A 23,137-nucleotide genomic window follows, 5' to 3' on the forward strand; every position below is an offset into this window, starting at 1 on the left:
AGAAAGACTCTCAAAATTGACTTCTTCTGCAACTGAGGCATGCACAAGTGAGTGGGGTGAGGCAGAACAGGAAGCTTTCCTGGGGTGGATTTGTGCACAGAGTTGTCTTTGAGAGGCCCTGGGAGGCTTTGGCACCTGCAAGGATCAAGGACAGTTGGTGATTTTTCTCCCTCCTCTGAGAAAGGGCTAGTACCTGACTGAGCTCAAGTCCTATTTGCTGAGCTTGTGCCAGCTCCACCTCCAGTGACTTCCCCAGCTCTGGGATCAATGTGAAAGCTATGCCCAGTTTAGTATCAGGTCTTCATGAATTTAGAGCTGGAGCTTTTGCTGGCTCCATGGTAGATGTCCTGAGCTCTGCATGGGGCCAAGTCCTGCAAAGTACTTGCCTTTCCCTTCCCTCCCCTTGTACCCCTTGTACTTCTTTCAGATTTCATTTCTACTCTTATGTCTGTAATTCTTCTAAACATTACATTCTAAGTTAATTTAAATTAACAGTTAAGATTTCATTAATTTCAACATGTTCAACTCTGTAGCCCATAAGCACATTACCAATTTGTATAATCTTCACATCTGTCGAGTTTCAGCTTTCTGCTCAGTTTTGGACCCATCCATAGCCCTGTACTATCCTGCTAGTCCCCATGTGCTTCTAACATTTGCTCGATGTGATTTGCTACTCTGAATATTTCATATCAGTGCATCAGGTTCTGTTTGGCCAAACATTACTGGAAGAGACTGGCTGTTATTGATCTTTGATAGAAGAGAAAATACCAGATAGACAAAGTCTACAGCGAAAATGTAGAAACCATTTTGTATATACTTATCTTTTCATGTTGGAAAAACTTTCCAGTGATTTCAGTGACAGAAGTGAGATTGAAAGTTCTGATACATTGCATTTGAAAAACAGAAACAAGACTAATGTACAGACCACAGCAGGAAACCTTTCCATACAACCAATATTCAGATAGATGATTGTTATTACAGGTGTGAAAGATGTCTCAAGAGTCCACTTTGTGAGAGAAGTGACAAATTCTTGTCACTCAAAGGCAATCAACACAGATGGCAACAAGTACAGAAAATGCTGAGCCCATCCCTGACATGGTGCTCAGAGGCTGACAACCTGCAAGCTTTTCTTCTCAGGTCAGGAAGGAGACAAGGCTTGCAACTCTTTTTAACACAGTACTCAAAGTCCTAGATATAGAATTCAGACAAGAAGATTCACTAAGATACCCATTCTGGTTTGACTACTGTCTTCTTTGGAAGTCCTGTAATGTTTACAATGCCTAAGTTTTATTGGTCTTGTTCTTTACTGTTTTGTCCAACTTTATAATATCTAATGAGATAGACAATTCTTTTTAAGGAAACAAGGGACAACGTTGATAACCATTGTTGATAAACTTGTACTCTGTTCTACACCATGTGCTATGTCTATCCTTGGTATTGACTGACAGCTTTGTTTTGCCATATTTGACTGTATTCTCCTCCCCCCCAAAAAAAGTAATAAGCACTATGGAGTAATAAAATCCAAAATGTGTAAATTTTGTTGTAAAAAAGAGAGGGAAAGAAAAAGAAAAAGAGCTCTAACGGATATAACAGCAAGTGTGTTTAGGGGTGTTAAATAGCTAACTATATCAATGTTTTTGGATCATTGAACACAGCTGTTTGCAGTCTCCCTGTTTGAATGTCCACCTTGTATTCTTTGATACTGTGATTTGAGGAACTATTTTCAAGATGATAATATGTAATCTACTAACAGGTGATTTCTTACTGTTATGGTTTTTTTTGTTTTGTTTTTTTGTAGTTCTTTATTATGTGTACCCTTACACCGCTTTGGTTTGTTTTGTGTTTTTCTCTTTTTCCTCTTAAATAAAAAAAAAAGAATAAGAAATCAAATACTTACAAAACAGAAAGGAAGTTTTGAGGTTTGTCCCTCTTTACTTAGGCTGCATCTTTCCATATAAGAAACATAAAACTCCAGTGAAAAACTCACAAATCACTTAAGTTTCAGGGTACAAGATCCACATTTCCTAATCAGTTCATTTTTATGCACCTCAAACAAACAGCAGTCACAATTACAAGGAATATATTTCATTTCATGATTCATCAAAAATGGGTAATACTAAGATAAACTTTAATCAAACTATTTGAAAATTGTAGAAATTGATGAAAGGAGTGAAGCAGCACTAACAGAAGAAATGACAGACAATGATGAGGGAGGGAAGGATTAATGTTGTTATAATGTACGTGCTACCCAGAGCAACCAGATGTTTCAATGCCATTGCTGTCAAAATATCAATGCTATTTTTCTAGAAATTGAAAACAATATGAAAATTCACAAGGAAGTACAAGGAGTCTTCCTACAGCCATGTAAAGAACATTATAGTAGAGATACCAAAGTGCATGGTTTTCTGGTCTATTATAAAGTGACAACACTCAAAAGGGTCTTATAAGGCAAGAACAGGGCTGCAGATTAAAACATCTGGTCCAAAGGAAAACCAAGTCCTCAGTCACCAGGAGTTTTGTTTGTTTCTTCTTTCCTTTCCTATATTTTTTCATTTCTTTTTCTGATCAGGATCTCCCTGTGTGGTTAAGGCCTGAGCTGAATTCAGAGTGTGTTGCAAGTGTGTCTGGAATTCCCAGGAATCCTGGTGCCTCAGCGGGCTGAATGCAGGCATTGCAGGCATTTTCACCATTCCTTGCTCAGCCAATGAGTTTTTTACATCGCTATGATGAAACCAGGTCTGTTGCAGTTGTCAGCCTCGCAGTCTGAAATGCTGACATGGAAACATCACAAATTTAAGGAGAGCCTCATCTATTCACCCACTTACTTAGAACCTGGCTTAAAATAAGATGAATTTTAAAGGAAGAAGGCAAAGGAAGCAAGTGCAAACCTCTGTATTCAAATCCCTAGAAACTGAACAAAAATATAAATAAAAATCAATATCCAAAAACCCCAAAACCAAAACAAACCCTTGGAAAGTAGGACTAAAGGAAAAATAATGTTTTATACCGGCCTGGACTTCGGGAGGGCAGTATGCCCCAAGTAGCTTTAACTATCACACTTTCCTGGGGTCTGAATTCAAATGATCATCAAATTCCAAGAGTGATCAAAGAAAAAAGAAAATGTGCTTCAAGGATGCCAAGCCTCATTCCCAGTGCAGAAGGCATTTGGAGGGATGCTCTGAAGCACATGCTGACCACAGTTAAAAAGCACAGAATCTACAACAGTGTTAATGGGATTTTGAGTCTTATTCTCTGTGAAAGAAACTGCAGGCTAGGAAGGGAGCAGATAGTTTAACTAGATGGACTCTTTCTGCAAAATGTCTAAAGACCAAAGCTGAACATTTTAGTCCATGAATACACAACATTGCTATCAATTGCCAATGCAGGATAATGTACACCTGTAATCCCAGCACTCTGGGAGTGTGAGGAAGGATGAAGAATGTTTTAAGCCTAGCCTGTGAAACTTAGAAAATTAGTGAGAGCATGTGTTAAAATTTGTAAATTATTTTTCAAATGTATGAAAATGTCAATCGTTCAGAAATCCCAGTGCAAGGTACATTAACTACTATTAATCTGTAATTATTTTTACTGTTTTATACACTCAAAAAGAGTATCTTTTATGGTTCTTATTATTATTTCAAAAAAGATAGTAATCCCTTGATCAAATTCTGGTTTGAAACATAAATTTAGGACAGAGAAAATAGGAATGATCAAATTCTCTTCATACTGAGCTACTCATATACTAAGAGGGCATATTCAGTAGCATATCTGCAGTCATTTCAGAGAAAACTTTAAAATATTAAAACAATGCAAACACCAGGCAGAGCATCAATGCCTACATGATGCTAAATCTTATGCTAGTTGTGTTGACTAAAGTACATATTCAAGAAAACCTCACAAAATTTGATTTCTCAATTGACAGGTGACTTGACTTTTCATTTTTATATTATTTCTTTTTTCTTTCTTTCATTCATTCTTTATTTCTTTATTCAGTTTTTAGAAAGGGTTTTGCTATGTAGTTCAGGATGGTCTTCATCTTACCTTGTAGCCCGGGATGACCTCAACTCACTACAATTCCCCTGCATCAACCTTCTGAGTACTGGAATGATAGGTGTGCTCCTACATCCCTGACTGGGTTTTCCTTTTGAAATTTTCTCCAAAACAAAATTAAGTTATATTCTAATATTTTCTCAGGTTGATTATTCAAAATCAAATCAGAAAGCACTGAAAACATGCTGAAGGAGTTTCAAAATCCTAACCAACACATAACATAGTGGAACATAACATAACATGTCATAGTATAGCATAATAAAACAAAACAAAACAAAAGCCAACTAACTCTGCTTTAGTCAACTGCTTCCAAAGATACTTTAAGAATTTCTAAGTTAGGCATACAACAGTAATATGATCCAGTAATTTCACATTCAAGCACATTTCTTTGAAATAAAACTCTATATACACACAAGAACATGTATAAAAATATCTGTGGCACCCCGCTTTCAATAACGAAACCATAAACAGAATAATCACCATCAGCACATAGGTGACACATGCATGAACAAGTCACAGTTGGTTGGTTCAGCCCCATAATAGCAGGTGGTGACAGCACAGAGGGAGCCCAGCATGGAGAAACTGCTTGAAGGAGACCAAACAAAGAGCATTGCCACTGAACAGGCTCAGCACCATCACCTCTAGTAAAGGCAAACTACCCAGCAGGGAAACAAAGCTCATGTTTGTTTGGGATGGGAGGACAGGAAGTGATAGCACTGGCTGGGAGACAAGTTCCCCAGGAGTGACACACATGTGTCCTTCATTCACATGGGGCAATGATGTTCATGGCCTTGCGATGCCTTCCCTTCATCTCACCAACTGCTGCCCCCCTCACAGGCTGTCAGAGTATGGAGCACTACAGTGTGTGGCTGAGGTAAACATCTAAGGACTAATAAGTAATCATTCATAGGCATGTGAGAGGAAGACTTCCTAGGAATCCTCCTCCCCTGGACATGTGGAGGTTTTAACATGAAACATTCACATCTGTCAAGGAAAATATTATGGGCATTCTGGGAACATCTCCATGCTCCCTAATGGAACTGAAATGAAACTAACATATGCCCAGGAAAGCAAGTCACTTGAAAATGTGACAGATCTCAAAGTGAAGACACTGCTAACACCTCATCATCAGAGACAATGGACACTTTGGATGGAAATGTGTGCTTGGCACCTTGCCTGCCACATCTGAAGCATCTACATGTTTGCTGCATTTAAATTTTCAAAGTGTAGCAAAGTGTAAAACCACACTCAGTTTTCCAGTTTTTCACCTGCTGTTTCTAAGGAGAACAGATTTATTCCACAATAAAAATAAATTGGGCACTAGAGGGGGAAGCCCAGCTATGGACCCTAACATGTGACCTCATTTGCTTGGCAACAGATCTAAACAGAACTCTGAAGGCTCTGGTCACCAACCACCTTGGTCTGGTCACAGTTGGCCTTTCACAGTCACTTGGCTAGAGAGAGTGATCAGTCAACATGTTATGCTGCTTTCCCAGGCCTCAAAATCTCAGCCTCAGGACATGCCGTGGGAAAACTACCTGAGAACAAGTGAGAGGATGGTTCATTCAGGCAAGATACTTCAGGATGCTCACTGGGAACTGCCCAACCATCAAAGGCAGCACAGGACAGGATTCACCAGGCCCAGTCCCCAGGCACTCAGACAGAAGAGGGAACCTTGGCCAGATGTCCCTAGGCTCTACCAGCAGCCACTCAGAAACACAGACTCCAGGACAAGGCTATTTAGTCAAAGGTTATTTAGTCAAGGCTGGCCAAGACTGTAAGTCTGCATAATCAATTCTCTCCCGGGGTCATCATTGTGAGGGGGTCTGAGGACAGGCACTGAGGGCAGATGCTCCTGGGCAGGGACAGGGAAACTGAGCCTGGGCCACTGTCACATTCCCATTCCCATCTAGGACAGGGCTGTCAGGAGAAGAAGGTCAGTGGCCATGTTTATCACAGCCTCCAGAGTCATCTCCTGTCCTCTTGGGTAGAAGTCTGGGATAGTACTTTTTGTCTTTAAGGAACATAAGTTTATGTTATTTAACAAAGTGAATCCTGTGATTTCTCAGAGCCTCGGACTTTCTCCAGGCTTCTGGGCTCTGCACCAACAGAGCTGTACACAGGACATGGCCTTGATACTGGCCCCTGGGCCCTGTTTGTCATGTCCCTGCTCCAGACATGGTACCCACAATAACAATAGATATCTGCTCTGGTGCAGGGTGTATCAGCAGAAGGGACTGTATAGAGGCCCATAGAGTACTGAGGGGAATTTAGGGTCAGATTAACCATTTAAGCACATCCATCCAGGACTTGTCAAACAGTGTGCCTGTGGTCCTTCTCTCAAGGAATCTAGACTCCAAGTGCTCAAATACCATATGCTCTCTACTCAGCTTCTACCTTGTCACAGGCAAGGTCATTGTACACACATTGGTGGGAGAAGGGGAAATGGGACACAAACACAAAGTCACTTCATTTCTTGGCATGACTGAATTCTGCCATTGTATCTCATATTCAGCCCTAGGCCTGGTGTCCATGGACCATTAGCTGGCTGCCTCTCCCCCCTATCTCCAGCTATTACACATCAACAACTCACGACAGATGTGCTCACCTCAAATGTCAGTCCACTCTGTCCATTTCTCTGGCACTTGTCTTACAGGAATTTTTCAGGCACTGCAGTTTCTATCATAGGAGCCTCAGGGCTAAATGAGCACAAGAAAAGAGCAGTGAACACAACTGCTCACCTTCCATGGATATGTGTAGTGAGCCAAGTGACAGGCATTGCTGCCTCCATGCCTCTCTCTATGGGCACTGCGTCTGCCTACATTAACCATAATCCTCTCCTGCTTATGTCACGTATCCTGATGTGACGGTGACCCTGTTGTATTCATCTGTTTAACCTCTTCCTGTCCGAGCTCCCGCCCTTAGCCTATAAAAGGTGTGATCATTTTCTGAATAAACCGAAGGCTTAATTGGATTATCTCGACTTGCCTTCATCTCTTTTCTCTCCCCTATGTCTTTTATTTAATCCCCCTTCCCCCTCCAGGAGTTCTGGATAGGTTGATCTGCAGGCCGGATCAAGTGGCGCTCAGCGTGGGAGCTCCTGGCACGGAGGAGTTGATGAGGGAGCCAGCCATTCAAGAGACAGCCGGCTTAAACTGAAAGTGAAAGCAAATTGAACCAGAGACCTCGGCTGAGGAGTGAGTAAACTGAATCAAGGATTAAAGCTTAAAGCAACAGAACATTAAATTAAGTACTGAGACCTGCGCAGACGACTACCCAACATCCTGCCCGAGTCACGGTGAGTGAACGGCAACCCCATTTCTCTTCCCGGACATGGGTCAAGTATTGAGCGAACATGAAGTGTTCGTGGGAGGCCTTATAAAGGCATGAAAGACAATAGGGGTAAGGGTTAGATTATTGCAGTATTTTCAATTTATTCATAAGGTTCCCCCTAGAGGGTTCTATAGATACCAAGAGGTGGAATAGAGTAAGAGATGCTTTAAAAGATTATTATAGAGTTTTCTGTCCAGAAAAGGTTCCTGTGACCACCTTTACATGTTGGAATTTAATCTCTGAGCTGCTTGCCCAGAGGCATGCAGACCCTCAGGTTGAGGAGACAGTTGCACTAGGTGAGGCTGCCCTGCGTGACTCCATTAAATCTACCTCAAAACCATCCTCAGAAAAATCTGAAGCCTCTGATTTCTCAGATGCAGAGAATGATGGCCTGGGCATTAGCGGTCCTCGTACATGGTGATCTGCCACCACTTCCACCTGTTGACATGATCAGCAGGTCCCAGGATGGCAGCCCGCCACTCCCTGTGCCTCCATAGCCAATTGGGGATTCATATAAGCCTTTAGACCCCGGCATTTCTGATTCTCAGGAGGTCAACTGGGAACAACCAACACAAGCCTCTACATATCACCATAACCCTGTTGCAGCACCAGCCACTATTAGGCTGTCCCCTGACTATGATGATGCACTCAGCATCTGCTCTCAATGTTCTAGCACATTAGTGGAATTAGAGCAAAGAAAAACAGATCTTTTAAAACAGATACAACTAGAAAAAGAATGCCAAAATCTTTCAATTCAATTGCAGGCCCTCCGAGCTACACAGTTTTATAGTGTCCCTGAGATGGAACCTGCCTCCAGCATGCCTTGTAGTGCGCTTAAAACAGTGCCTGCCTCTGGCAGCCAGCCTAAAATGGCTTTCCCAGTTACAGAGGCCTTTACTCCCCCACAGGATGTTGAAGAGGGCACTGAACCACAAGCTGTTAGGATACACACACCTCTCACTGTAGCAGCCTTGAAAGTATTAAAGGCCGCAGTCTCTCAATATGGCCCGACTGCCGCCTACACCATTGCTGTTCTAGATTCTTTGTCTCTGGGTTGGATTATTCCTAATGAGTGGAAAGACTTAGCAAAAGCCACCCTCTCCGGAGGCAATTATCTATTATGGAGATCTGAATTTTTTGATCAATGCGAGGACATAGCCAGAGACAACGCCACATGGCCAAACCCCTGGACCCTCACTATGCTTACAGGAACAGGAGATTTTGCCACAAAAGAGACCCAAATGCAGTTCGATTTGGGCCTCTTTGCCCAGATTAATATGGCAGCCATTAGAGCGTGGAAACGGCTCCCCTCAGGAGGTGAGCCTACCTTATCTCTCACCCAAATAAAACAAAAGCCTGAGGAGCCCTTTTCAGTCTTTGTCAATTGCCTCTTACAGGTGGCAGAGCATCTTTTTGGCTCCACAGAAACAAACTCTGCCCTGGTTAAACAATTGGCTTATGAAAATGCAACCTCAGATTGTCAGGCTGCAATTCAACCACATCGCAAAAAAGAGGACCTATTGGGTTATATCCGCTTATGTACAGATATTGGGCCAGTTTATCAAGGCCTAGCCATGGCTGCAACACAACAAGGTTGCATAGTTACACAACCCTTTTCTCGTCCTAAAAAAGATGCCATTTGTTTCAAATATGGCCAAAGTGGCCACACGGCTCGTGAGTGCAAAAGAAAAAATCAAAATCAGTCCTCTACAAAAAAACCAGGGCTATGTCCTAGATGTAAGCGAGGAGACCACTGGGCTAATGAGTGCAAATCCAAAAGAGATGTTCACGGTAACCCTCTTCCCCCACAGGGAAATGGGTTACGGGGCTGGCCCCAGGCCCCCAATTCCGGACAAACCCGTGGGGCTCTAAGGTTTGTCCCAGCAAAAAACCATCCATTTCAGACCTCTTCAGGGCAACCCCAGAGAGTGCGGGGTTGGACCTCTGTTCCACCTCCAACACAGTATTAACCCCTGACATGGGTGTTCAGATCATGCCCTCAGGAATCTATGGGCCCCCTCCCCCTGGGACTTTTGGACTTATTATTGGATGTAGTAGCACTACGCTTAAAGAATTACAAGTTCTACCCGGGATAGTAGATAGTGATTACACAGGAGAAATAAAAGTCATGGTTTCTCCCCTTGTCAGTGTCATACCAGTTAGGACAGGGCAATGCCTTGCTCAATTGCTGCTATTGCCATTGGCTCAAACATCTAACAAATCCATAACTCCCTATAACGTGAACTCCTTTCGTGAAGCTTCGGATGTATATTGGGCCCAATGTATCTCCAAACAAAAGCCCCTCATGACTCTATCTTTAGATGGAAAAAGTTTCTCAGGCCTCATTGATACAGGCACAGATGTTTTCATTATCAAAAAGGAGGAGTGGCCTACTGCCTGGCCTTTAGAAACAACCTTAACACACCTCCAAGGGATTGGACACTCAAAAAATCCACAACGCAGTTCCAAACAACTGGTTTGGAGAGATCAAGAAGGTAATCAGGGACACTTACAACCTTATGTCATAGAAAGTCTGCCTCTTAATTTATGGGGTAGGGACTTACTCTCCCAAATGGGATTAATTATGGGACGCCCTAATAATGTTGTCACAATGCAAATGCTTAATAAGGGCTACCTGCCAAAACAGGGCTTAGGAAAAAATAACATGGGCATTACTGATCCCATCATTCCCATCCCTAACAATGCTAAAGTTGGGTTAGGCCATTTTTCTTAGGGGCCATTGATGCTCCTGTGATCCATGCTAAACAAATTACATGGCTATCAGAAGAGCCGGTATGGGTCGATCAGTGGCCTTACCACTGAAAAGCTTGCAGCTGCACAGCAGCTGGTGCAGGACCAGTTAGATGCAGGCCACATTGTCCCTTGTAATTCCCCCTGGAACACACCTATCTTTGTTATCCGGAAAAGGTCAGGGAAATGGAGGCTGCTACAAGACCTTAGGGTGATAAATAAGACAATAGTCTTAATGGGGCCCCTACAGCCAGGCCTCCCCTCACCCAGTGCCATTCCCCTGGGATTTTTAAAAATTGTCATAGATCTTAAAGATTGCTTTTTCTCTATTCCTTTACATCCAAAGGACCAAAAACGTTTTGCCTTCAGTCTCCCATCAATTAATTTTAAAGCCCCTATGCAGAAATTTCAATGGCGAGTTTTGCCGCACAGTATGGCTAATTCCCCCACACTATGCCAGTCTTTTGTAGCCACTGCAATACAGCCAGTCAGAGATCATTGGCCACATATCTATATTATCATTATATGGACGATATCCTCTTGGCAGGAGATGATCAAAACCAAACCGTAAGGTGCTACCAGGACTTACAGGTTGCCTTACAAGAGGCTGGACTTCAAATAGCCCCTGATAAAGTACAGCTTAATGATCCATATACATACTTAGGTTTTCAATTACGTGGCACTCAAATACTCTCTTCAAGGCCCAAACTGAGGCTTGATGGCCTCAGAACACTTCATGACTTCCAAAAACTATTGGGAGACATTAATTGGCTCATACCATATTTAAAACTAACTAAACATGATTTACAGCCCCTTTATGTGATGCTTCGGGGAGACATAGATCCAACTTCCCCCCGAGAGCTTACACCTGATGCCAGGAGAGCGCTCAGGAAAGTAGAAGAGGCTATTGATCAACAAACTGTTTCCTTTATGGACTACAATGAGCCTTTACAGTTTCTCATTTTTAATACAAAGCTTTGCCCCACAGCAGTGTTCTGGCAACAAGCTCCCCTCATGTGGGTCCATATATCAGTCTCCCCAAAAAGAACACTTTTGCCTTATTTCCAAGCTGTCTCAGACCTAATAATTCAGGGTAGAAAGCAAGGAAAATGTTACTTTGGCAAAGAACCAGACATTATCATTCAACCTTTTACAAAAGATCAAATAGATTGGCTACTTCAGAGTATGGAAGTGTGGCCTATTGCCTTAGCTTCCTTTTCAGGGACTATTGACAATCATTACCCTCCAAATAAGCTAGTTGTCTTTGCTAATCATCACCCATTTATATTCCCTAAAGCCACAGCTTCACAACCCCTTCCGGGTGCCCTGGTTTTATTCACTGATGGCTCATCCTCCGGAAGGGCTGCTTATGTATCTCAAGACAATGTTTCTACCCTCCAGGCAGATACTTCCTCTGCACAATTAGCAGAGTTAGAAGCTATTCTTGCAGCCTTTGCTGCTTACTCTGACCAACCATTTAATTTGTATACTGACAGTGCTTACCTTGCTCAGTCTGTTCCATTATTAGAGACTGTTGCTACCATATGTCATGCTTCCCCAGCTGCAAATCTGTTCAAACAATTACAATGCTTCATATGGCTTCACCATCATAAGTTCTTTATTGGTCATCTGCGAGCTCATTCCAACCTCCCTGGGCCTCTTGCCCAAGGAAATCATTTGGCTGATGTTGCTGTACAAGCACAGGTTTTTATGGCTCAGGACTCCAAGGTGTCTAAGGCCCAACAAGCCCATCAGCTACACCACCTCAATGCTCCCACCCTCCACCTCCTCTATAAAATTACCCATGAGCAAGCCAGACAAATTGTAAAAAATTGCCCATCTTGCGCTATCCACTTACCTGTTCAACACCTAGGAGTCAACCGTAGAGGTTTAATTCCTAACACCTTATGGCAAATGGATGTTACCCATTTCAATGAGTTTGGCAATCTAAAATATGTACATGTCATTATTGACACATATAGTGGCTTCATTTTTGCCACTCTCCAGACTGGAGAAGCTGCTAAACACATTATAGCCCATATGCTGTCAGCCTTCTCAGTTCTGGGATGTCCTCAACAGCTTAAGACCGATAATGACCCTGGCTATACCAGTACCTCCTTTGCTCAATTTTGCAAGAGCCTTAATATCCTCCACACCACAGGTATACCTTATAATCCTCAGGGACAAGGCATTGTTGAACGTGCGCATTGTTCTCTTAAATTCACCATAGATAAAATAAAAAGGGAGACATAGTACCCCACCCGGGGGTCCCCTATAAATGTCCTTTCACATGCTCTTTTTATTTTAAATTTTCTGACCCTGGATGCTTCAGGCTGCTCCACAGCATCTCGGTTTTGGCATACTCAAACTCAAACACGGTTTGCATCTGTTTTATGGAGAGACCCACTAACCAATGTGTGGAATGGCCCTGATCCAGTCCTTATCTGGGGACGAGATTCAGTGTGTGTTTACTCTCAACAAGATAGAGAAGCTAGATGGCTATCTGAACGCCTCATAAAACAAGTAGACAGTTTGTTAAAGACCCCATGTAACGCCCAGGAATAATGTTATTTCCTGAGGCACAATCCCCTGTGTTCTCTTACAGGTGACACATCTCCCTGGAGCCTTATGCTGCTTAGTCAGCCTTCTTGAGCCACGCCAAACCCATGGTGAATTTTAATCCCTGCCAAACAGATTACAACTGCTGACAGCCATGCACAGAACCCCATGACTGCGGAAGAGGCTCTTCTCGCTCTGGAGGAACATACACCAGCCAGTTAGACTGCATCCAGTGTTATGCAAGGCATGCTCCAAGACATAGGAGAATGACTTCATACAAAGACACCAACAAATGGCTATCAACCCCTTCTCCTCGATTTGGGGGGGGGGAGTTTTTCCCTTACCTAATGCCCCTTTTGGGTCCCCTAACTGCCCTATTGCTTCTCATTTCTGTAAGTCCTTGTATTTTTCAGAGGATTATGATGTTCATTAATAACCAGATAGATGCATTTATGGCAAAGCCCATTCAGGTGCACTATCATCAGCTGGAGATGGCAGATCAACAAACCTACCAGGAAGGAATTCCCATGAGTGGGCCATATGATGATGTGGCCTAACTGCCCTGGAACAATGGACAGGCAGTCAGAGATGGGCAACTAGGACATGCATGTTAATTCCAACGGCCACCTAAGATAGGCACAAGACCAACTGCTGTTCTGCAAGCCATGACGGGTAAGGCCTGGTTGGGTTCATGCAATGAGGTCCTTGACCTAAGACAGACACTGTCCTCACAGGGCCTGCCATATTCTTAATTAAATAATATAAAAAGGGAGGAGATCTAGGGAGCCGAGTGACAGGCATTGCTGCCTCCATGCCTCTCTCTATGGGCACTGCATCTGCCTACATTAACCATAATCCTCTCCTGCTTACATCACATATCTGGATGTGACAGTGACCCTGTTGTATTCATCTGTTTAACCTCTTCCTGTCCCAGCTCCTGCCCTTAGCCTATAAAAGGTATGATCATTTTCTGAATAAACCAAAGGCTTGATTGGATTATCTCAACTTGCCTTCATCTCTTTTGTCTCCCCCATGTCTTTTATTTAATCCCCGTTCCCCCTCCAGGAGTTCTGGATAGGTTGATCTGCAGGCCAGATCAGATATGGAAGGGTAACTTATTTCCTTCCTTTGGACATTCTATCAGGAAACTGGGGAACATTCTGTGGGGCCTTATTAATGGATCTGGGAATCCAGAATGATCCTCCATTTTCTTCTCTCTAAAATTGGAGGCCGTCTTAAGACTCATAGGTTTTGTTAATGCATAGACTTCTATTCTGCCTGTCCTCTATTGAAGTGATGTGAGCATGGTAGTATTCCTTAGTGAGCCCTGTACCACAAGCCTCTGTGGTCCATTTGGCATGTGGGTTCTACTTGAGCTCCAACCCTTCTGAGAAGTCATGTTCATGACACCAATTCCATGTCTCTCCACTGTCTCATCACAGATTGGAAGTCAGCCAGCAGAGAGCCTGGCAGAGGTCTGTACAGCAAGCGAGGTACAGGCAGATGGACCTCACAGCCTGAAGGAGACTCTGGACTTAGCCTTCCTGGACAGCTGCTCAGCTCTGGCCATTCCTCTCTGGTTTCCTCCATGACTGCCATCTCAACCCCACAGGCACCAAAGCTGAGAAGGTGAGTTCTTACCTTAGCAGCCCAGTGAAACTTGGCCACCTGCAGATTCAGGTCCTAGTCATGTGCAAGTTGATCACTCAGTCCCAGTTTACAATGCTGAATGATGAGGTGCTGAGTGAATTGAGAACTCAGGGTCACTGGGGATGAAATTGGGGCTCCAGGAAAAGTGGTTAGCTGTGGCCTTGGCCCCATGAAGACATACAGTAGAGGCTGTGCTGATTCCCATGAATGATCTTCCATCCCCTTTACTGACCAACACTTGGGGGAAGCTGTTCTATACTTTGGAAAGGAGATTGGAGAGTCACTATATGGGCCTCAGGGTTTGTTCAATGCAGGAAACACTGAGGACAGCAAAGAATCCATAACTGTCACATATCATGGAAGAGAAAATAGGTATAACCATGCTACAAATATGCATGAAGACACACTGTGTGCAGACACATTTCTGGGTATTGGCCGTGACCTTGTAAGCAGAGCAGATGCAACTCCTGCCCTTTTGAGTTACAATGTCCTTTGGAGGCCACAGAGTCACTATTTGCAGCAGAACAGATATTGCTCACCTAAAAGCCATTTTGTGGACCCCAGGCCTCCCTTGGTGTGGGTACAGACCATGCATAAGTGGTTACAGCAAAGGATCACTGCCTAAGCTAGAGACTGCAGAGAGGCAAGACAGATACCGACTGAACTCTCACTTCTCAGATATTCGTGGAGCAGCAGCCCTGATCCATTGAGTGCCACGACATGGCAAATAGTAGTCACTGCCTTCACCAAGCTGACTGCACTGGGGAGGGGCAGGGAGACAATGTGTCAGAAAGTACAAATGTGATACAATTATGCAAGGTCTCCCTCTCACAGAGACTTCTTTTAGCCACTAAGGGTTTTTTGGGCCCAAAGTGCCCCACTGTGGGTGGGAGAGGCTGTTGCTGGATGCTGTACAGACTGGGCAGAAGGCCTACACACCCCTCCCTACAGATGAGTTGCCCAGGTATATCAGGCCTCCCACTCAGCTGGCTCCCTTCTGCCCCAGATCCACATCTTCTATGCTTGAGTCTTCATTTGAACTGTACTTCCATGTAAACCCCCAGGCTAAGCTTCTTCAGGAACAGCTAGAGCATCCTGAACCTCCCAGGCCTGAGTTCCAGAATTTGTGGGCTTGTGGGGAGGGGATATGCCTCGGAACTCAGCAAAGTGCCCAAATGCTCTGTGACCCAGGAGCATGAGATCCTCAGCAGTCAGTGTGGGGATGTAGTCTGGGAGGCTTTGCTGGGGCTGAGCTGATGCACATAGCTGCCTCTGAGAGGCAGTGGGAAGGTTTTGCCCAAGAAATCCATGGACAGTTTTTGATATTTTCTCTTCCTGAAATTACAGGGCCAGTTTCCATCCATGCATAAGTTGCACCTCCTGACCTTGTGCCAGCTCCACCTGAAGCTACCTCGCCAGCTCTGGCCCCACAGCAAGAGCCAGCACCTGGATTCCCTTGTCCATCAGCTGCAGAGCTGGACCTCCTGGGTGCTCCACAGCAGGAGTCATCTCTTGAGTTCTACCTGTGGGCAGCTCTTGACCCACACCTGCCATTCCCCTCTCTTCCAGTTTTATTTATCATTGTATTCATTGCTACACTTATTTCTCAGAGATTTGTTAGTGACAGAACAAAATAAATGAAATTTAACATTTTAATGAAGTTTAAAGTTTAAATCAGCTTGCTGACATTCAGTGTATTCTCAATGTTGTGCAGATATCCACACTGTCCAATTCGAGAATGTTCTTCAAATTTTTAAACAATGATTTTTTTTTTACTTTCCCCTCCTGCTCCACCCCAGCCACCAGTGATCTTACATTCTCATAATTAACTTATGTTATATTTCCCACATCAATGCCATCAAGTTTTCTTTGCCCAGAGAATGGTGATAGTGGCTTTTTAGGGTTAGTTAGATTTAGGGTTCAGGTTAGAGTTAGGGTTAGGGCTGGACTAAGCTTCTAAATATTGCATTTTACCCACTGCATTGATGATAAAGAAAGGACAATCCATACAAAGCAGTGCTTTGTGCTGGCAATGACTTGGTCCTGAGCTAGGTTTTCAATGCCTGCAACATTGAGAACAGTCACAAGTTGATGGACTGCACCGTTTTGCACAAGGTAGGGTGTAATTTCCATTCTATGCATTACATGTGCCATGGACCTATCAGAACATAATCAGTACACACTGTAAATAGGTACTAATAAAAAGTATAATAATTTATAAGCAAAACACACAGCAAGAAAATCCACTTCTGATATGTGGGAATAAAAGCACAACTGATGAAAAACCTCATGCCAGAAGAACACACTCTACCTGGCCAGCACTGAGTCCTTCATGCACATGCAAACCTGAAGATCAAAGCATCAGCTGTCCTCAAACTAAGACCTCACTAATGCAATTTTGGGGCCAACCTTACTATCATGGGAACTGCACTTTTATACTTTGCTCTATGCAAAACCTAACAGAGACACATAGAGATCTCACTGTGTGCTGACTACTCAAGATCCCAAGAAGCAGCTCACTTGGGAAGATACGTGATACCACACTGCCAACAGCTGGTGACGAGTAAGTCATGGAACAGAAAGTGAAAACAAAATGCAGGCAAATCTTCTGGAAGATCCCTCAGTTGGGCTCCCAAGTCCAGCCTTTGTAGCTCTGCTCAGACTTCTGATTTCTAGCAAAGTGATCAAAATAGCTGTCTTCTCTCTGGCCTCAGGATACAGGCTCAGAAGTGGGTGTAACACTGACAGCTGGAGGTGCCTCTTGTCCTTCTATATTTACTGTCTTGGCAGAGAAAGCCCCTTGTCTTCCTCTGCTTTCCTCCCCTGCCTGCCCAAAACAGGTTTGAAGGCTAAGCTGCTGCCAAGTGGGCTGGGTGGAGATGGCTAGCAGGGCATTCAACATACATTTTATCAACATACTTTTATATGTGACATGATAAGAACAGGTGCCTTGCAGAGTACATGAGGACCTTTTTTCAATAGGGGTTGTGATGGGAATGGGTTCTCCCTACCACATATTAATGCTATACCTGGTTTTAACACACTATGAACCACAGGAAAAGTGAGTCCCCATGGGTTCAGGAATCAAGGGAGGCTAAGATATTCTGGTAAGTAGTGCCACAGTATGACAGTGGGGTCAACAGATAACACCGTCCTTGGCCTTCAGCCTGGGGACTGACTCATCTGAGTACATGGTCTGACCAGTCTACTTGAAGGGTGTGCATCTGCTGCTTGGGGAGCTGCATTCCAGTTCAAGGTCAGAACATTTTAGATCTTTAATGCTCTGTGCATACAGAGGAGGGATGGAAGTGACGCAGATGTTTGTCACAGGGCTTAGGAATTGATCTTCAAGGTGCAATCATGAAACTTGGTCTCTTTTCTAAAGCTGTACCCCAAAAGAGATTTGGGCTTTAGAATGTTCTATGTGCCTTGGAACAGGGGACAAAGGCTTTAGTTTTGTGGGGTACTAAATTTCCCTGTGTCTGTGGTATGAGATTTTCTCAGAGATAGGGTGGTGAATGGATATTTTAATGGGTAAAAGGAGAAGAAATTTCACAGAGCCAACATTAGCAACAGCAATACACAAGCATCTTTATTATCCAGCCTGGATATATTATCTGTCATTAGGCATTACATTCTTGCATACTGTCACAAGCCTTAGCACATCCATGGCTGTCTATGCTAAGTTATGCTTATACACTTGTGTCCATGCTGTGCATATGCTATTTAGTTGGGTCAGGTCCATACAGGTCTTTAAAGCCTTTGGGGTTGAAACAATGTGAAGCAGTTTCCCACATTCCACCACCTCAAAGATCAGGGAAGATATGCTTATTGTAAATGACCCATATGGTGGACTCATGCACACAAAGACCACAACCACAGGAAAGGTAAAGCATAATACCACTAATCCCACCGCAGTGCAGTTTATGGCCACCCAGATTGAAGAGGATCCCAAGGATTCTCCCCACTGCATGTGCAGGTCTTGCTGCAAGGCCTGGAGGGTAGAGAACTCCACATCCATTTCTTTTAAAAATTTTTTTATTTAAAGAAAGAAAATAAAGTTAAAAGAAACAAAAAACTAGCATATAGATCTCAAAAAAATTAACATCATCAAATCGCTAGTTGATGCATTGCATCTTGTCATCTTAAAAATAATTGTTAAAGTTATAAAACCAAAGTGTAAAGGCTAAACACTCAAATATTTACAGGGCAAACTCTTATTATCAATGATTAACAGAACTTTAGTAATATGGGCATCTATCTTACACACTATACATACTGTTTCATCCTTTAGAGCACTTTCCTTTCTCCTTTACAATATGTATTATACATTTTGGATCATATTACTTTGTCATTTTTTAGTATGTTTTACATCATAGACACAATTTGATATTTACTACTGTGAGTGTTGTTTATTTCACTAATGAGGATATCCTCAAGTTGCCTCCATTTATCTATAAAGAACTCAAGACCATCCTTTTCTACATCTGAGTAGTATTCCATTCTATAAAAATACATTTTTCATCCACTCTGCAGCTGATGACCATTTTGGTTGTTTTCAAGGTTTAGCTATCACATATTGTGCTGCTGTGAACATGGGTGCCCATATATCACTGTGACATGACATTTTCAGATTTTCTGTGAAAATACCCAGGAAAGGAATAACTGGCTTGAATGGAACTTCCAATCCTAGTTTTTTGAGGAATCTCAATACTGATTTCCACAGTGGTTGCACCAGTCTGCACTCCCACCAAATCATCAAGAAGGTTATACACCATGACCAAGTGGGATTTACCCCAGGAACACAGGGGTAATTCTTGATGTTCCTTTTTCCCTGCAGCCTCACCAACATTTGTTATCAGTTGATTTCTTGATGGCAGCCATTCTTTCTGGAGTGAGAGGAAATCTCAATGCTGTCTTAATGTGCATTTCTCAAATGATCATTAATGGTGAACCTTTTTTTTTTCATATGTTTATTTGCCATTTATATATCTTCATCTGAGAACTGTGTGTCTATTTTTGATGCCCATATGGGGAGATGGTCTTCGAATCTGGGGGGCTTAATGTTTTTAAGTTCTTTATATATTCTGTATATAAGTCCTTTGTCTGAGTGGCTGTTTGCTAAAATTCTTTCCCATTTTGTGCGTTTTCTTTTCACTTTGTTGTTTATTTCTTTTGAAGTGCAAAAATGTTTTAATAATATGAGATCCCAGTTGTTGATTCTTTGAAGTATTTCCTATGTGGTTTGCATTTTATTCACAAATTCTCTGCCAAACCCAATGTCCCCAAGATTTCTAACTATCTTGTTTTCCAGTTGATTTAGTGTTTCTTTTTTAATATTTAGATCCTTGATCCATTTGGACTTTAGTGTATGGTGATAAACAAGATTGTAGTTTCAGAGTTCGGCATGTAGAAAGCCAATTTTTCCAACACCATTTATTATGGAGGCTATCTTTCTTCTAGGGAACATATTTAGCTCATTTGTCAAATGTAAGGTGGCTGAGTGTCTCTGTGGTAGTGTTTGCATCTTCTAATTTATTCCATTGATCCTCAGGTCTCTGCCAGTACTATGATGATTTTTATTACTGTGGCTCTGTCATGTAGTTTTAAGTCAGAAATTGAGATGTTTCCTGTCTTGCCTTTGTTAACCAAAATTGCCTTTGCTGTTCTAGGTTTCTTCTGTTTCCAGATGAATTGTAGGAATATTTTCTTTAGATCTGCAAGGTATGTTACTGGCATTTTGATTGGGATTGAATTGAATCTGTGTAACAGTTTTGGGAGAATGGTCATTTTCAGTCCTGCTTGTTCCTAACCACAATCGAGGAATATCTTTCCATTTTCTAATATCCTCCGCAATCTCTTTTTTTAGCATAGTATAATTTTCAGCACATAACCCTTTTATATTCTTGGCTAGGTTGATTACTAAGTATTTCATTATTTTAGGTGCTATTATGAAAGGCAATATTTCCATAATTTCTCTCTCATGGCATTTGTGTACAGGAATGCTATTGATTTTTTGAGTGTTCATTTTGTGTCCAGCTATGCTGCTGAATTTGTTTATTACCTTTGTTAGTTTTTTAATGGAGTTTTGGGGTCTTTTTTGTAGAGTATCATGTCATCTGCAAGTAATGATAACTTAACTTCTTATTTTTATTCCTTTAATTTCACCCTCGTGTCTGATTGCTCTGAATAATATTTGCAGAACTATATTGAATAGGAGTTGTGATAGTGGACATATTTGTCTCCTTGATGATTTTGGTGTGAAAGCTCTCAAGTTTTGTCCATTTAATATAACATTAGCTGTAGATTTGTCATCAATGGTCTTTATGAGATTGAGATAGATACCATCTATTGTAACTTTCCGTAGGCTTTTCATCATGCACAGGTTTTGGATTTTATCAACAGCCTTTTCTTCCAATTTTGAGATGATCATGTGACTTTTATTTTTGGGTCTATTGATGTGGAGTATTTCATTTATTGATTTGCATATTTTAAACCATTCCTTTATTCCCACTTGGTCATGGTGTATAATCTTGTTGATGATTTGCTGCATTCTATTTGCCAATATTTTATTGAGAATCTCTGCATGAATGTTCATTAGTGAGACTGGCCTATAGTTTCCTTATTGGTTGGGTCTTTTTCTGATTTTGGTATCAGAGCGATACTTGCCTCCAAGAATGAAGTTAAGGAGGACTGCTTCTCTTTCAATTCATTGAAGAGTTTAAGGAGTATTGGAGTTAGGTCTTCTCTAAACTTTGTATGGAATTCAGCCATGAATCCATCAGAACCTGGGCTTTTGTTTGTTGGTAAGTTTTTAAATCTTTTTCAATTTCAGTAGCTGATATTGGGTCATTCAAAATCATTTTATCTTCTTCATTGAGCTTTGGTAGTTCATGTTGTTAGAAATCTTTCCATTTCCTCTGTTTTCCACCCTAAGTGAATAGAGATTTTCTGAGTAGGTATTCATGATCTTTTGAATTTCCATGGAATCTGTAATCATTTCTCTCTTCTCAGTCATTATTGGGTGGATTTCAGTTTTTTTCTTTCCTTTTCTTGATAAGGCTGGCCAGGGGGTTGTCAATTTTGTTTATTCTCTCAAAAAAAAAACCCCAGCTGATTCCTTAATTCTTTGTAACATTTCTTAGTTTCAATTGTATTAATTTCTGCTCTAAACTTTACAATTTCCTCACTTCTATCAGTGTTGGGGTTGACTTGTTTAATTTCTTGAAACTTGAGATGAAGCATTAGGTTATTTATTTGTGTTCATTCCATTTTCTTCATGTGACTATTTATTGTTATATATTTCCTTCTGAGGACTGCTTTCATTGTGTTCCATAGGTTACGGTATGTTGTATTTTTGTTTTCATTGTATTGTAAGTATTGTTTTGTTTGCTCTTTCATTTCATCTGTAACCCACTGGTTATTCAGAAATTTGTTATTTAATTTCCATGTATATGATGGCTTTGCACTGTTTTCCCATTGATTTCCAATTTTATTGAAATTTGGTCTGATATTATGCATGGGATAATTTTGTTCCTTTGGCATTTAGTTAAGCATGCTGTATGGGTTAATATATGATCTATTTTGGAGAAGGTCCCATGTGCAGCAAAGAAGAATGTACATTCTAATATAAATTATGATGTGGTTGGGTGGAACACTCTGTAAACATCCATCAAGTCCATTTGCTCACAGGTATTATTCAGTGCTGTTATTTCTTTGTTGACTTTTTGTCTCATTGATCTATCTCTAACAGTGGGGTGTTAAGGTCTCCTATTGCAATTATATACTTGTGTTTTGTTTTTCATGTCCATTAGTATTTGTCTTATATAGCAGGGTGCTCCTGTATTTGATGAAAATATATGTGTAATTCTTCCTCTTGCAGTTTCTCATTTACACGTATGTAGTGGCATTCTTTATCTCTTTTAAACATTTTAGGTTTAAAGTTCACATTTTCTGCAAAGAGAATAGCTATCCTGCTTTTTTCTGGGTTCCTGTTTCATGGAAAACTGTTTTCCAGCCTTTGTCTTTTAATCTATGAAGTTTTTTTTGAGTAAGATGTGTTTCTTGTATGTAGCATATTGTGGTGTCCTGTTTCTTGATCCATTCTGTCAACCTGTTTCTTGTTATAGGTGAGTTGTGCCCATTTACCTTTATGGATATCACTGATATGTACTGATTTGACTTTGCCATGTTGTATTCCTGTTGCTGATTTCCTGCTTTTCTCCCTTGTTCAATTTCTTTTTTTTTAATTTTATTTAAGGAGAAAAGAAAAAAAAAGCAGAGAAAGGGTACAAGTTATACAGATTTGCAGAAAAAAAATGAACAGTAGGAAATCACTAGTTAATGGATTACATACTGTCATCTTAGAAATAATTGTTCAAGTCACAAAATTAAAGCTTGTAAAGTGGACATTCCATCAATGATACTGCAAACAGTTCTGTTCAATGATCCAATAAAACTCTGTGATATCATATTCTATCTTATACACTTAAATATGCATGCAGTTATATAGTTTAGAGCACTTTCTTTTCCTCTTTTGTACAATGACTATTACACATTTTGGGTTTCATTGCTCTCACGGTTCTTATTACTTTTTTGGAAGAGAGTAAAACCAAATGTGACATAACAGAACAGAATCGGTCAAGTCAAAAGGGTGGACATAATAGATAATGTGAAAACATAATACAAGGTGATCAACAATGGTTACCATAATGCCTCCCCCTATCTCTAATAGAATTGCCTATACCATTAGTTATAATACAATTGAACAAAACAGTAAAGAACAAAACCGACA

The sequence above is a fragment of the Cavia porcellus genome, unplaced genomic scaffold, assembly GCF_034190915.1.
Source record: "Cavia porcellus strain 051 isolate PalLab524CR breed Dunkin Hartley unplaced genomic scaffold, mCavPor4.1 scaffold_50, whole genome shotgun sequence".
Taxonomy (NCBI): domain Eukaryota; kingdom Metazoa; phylum Chordata; class Mammalia; order Rodentia; family Caviidae; genus Cavia; species Cavia porcellus.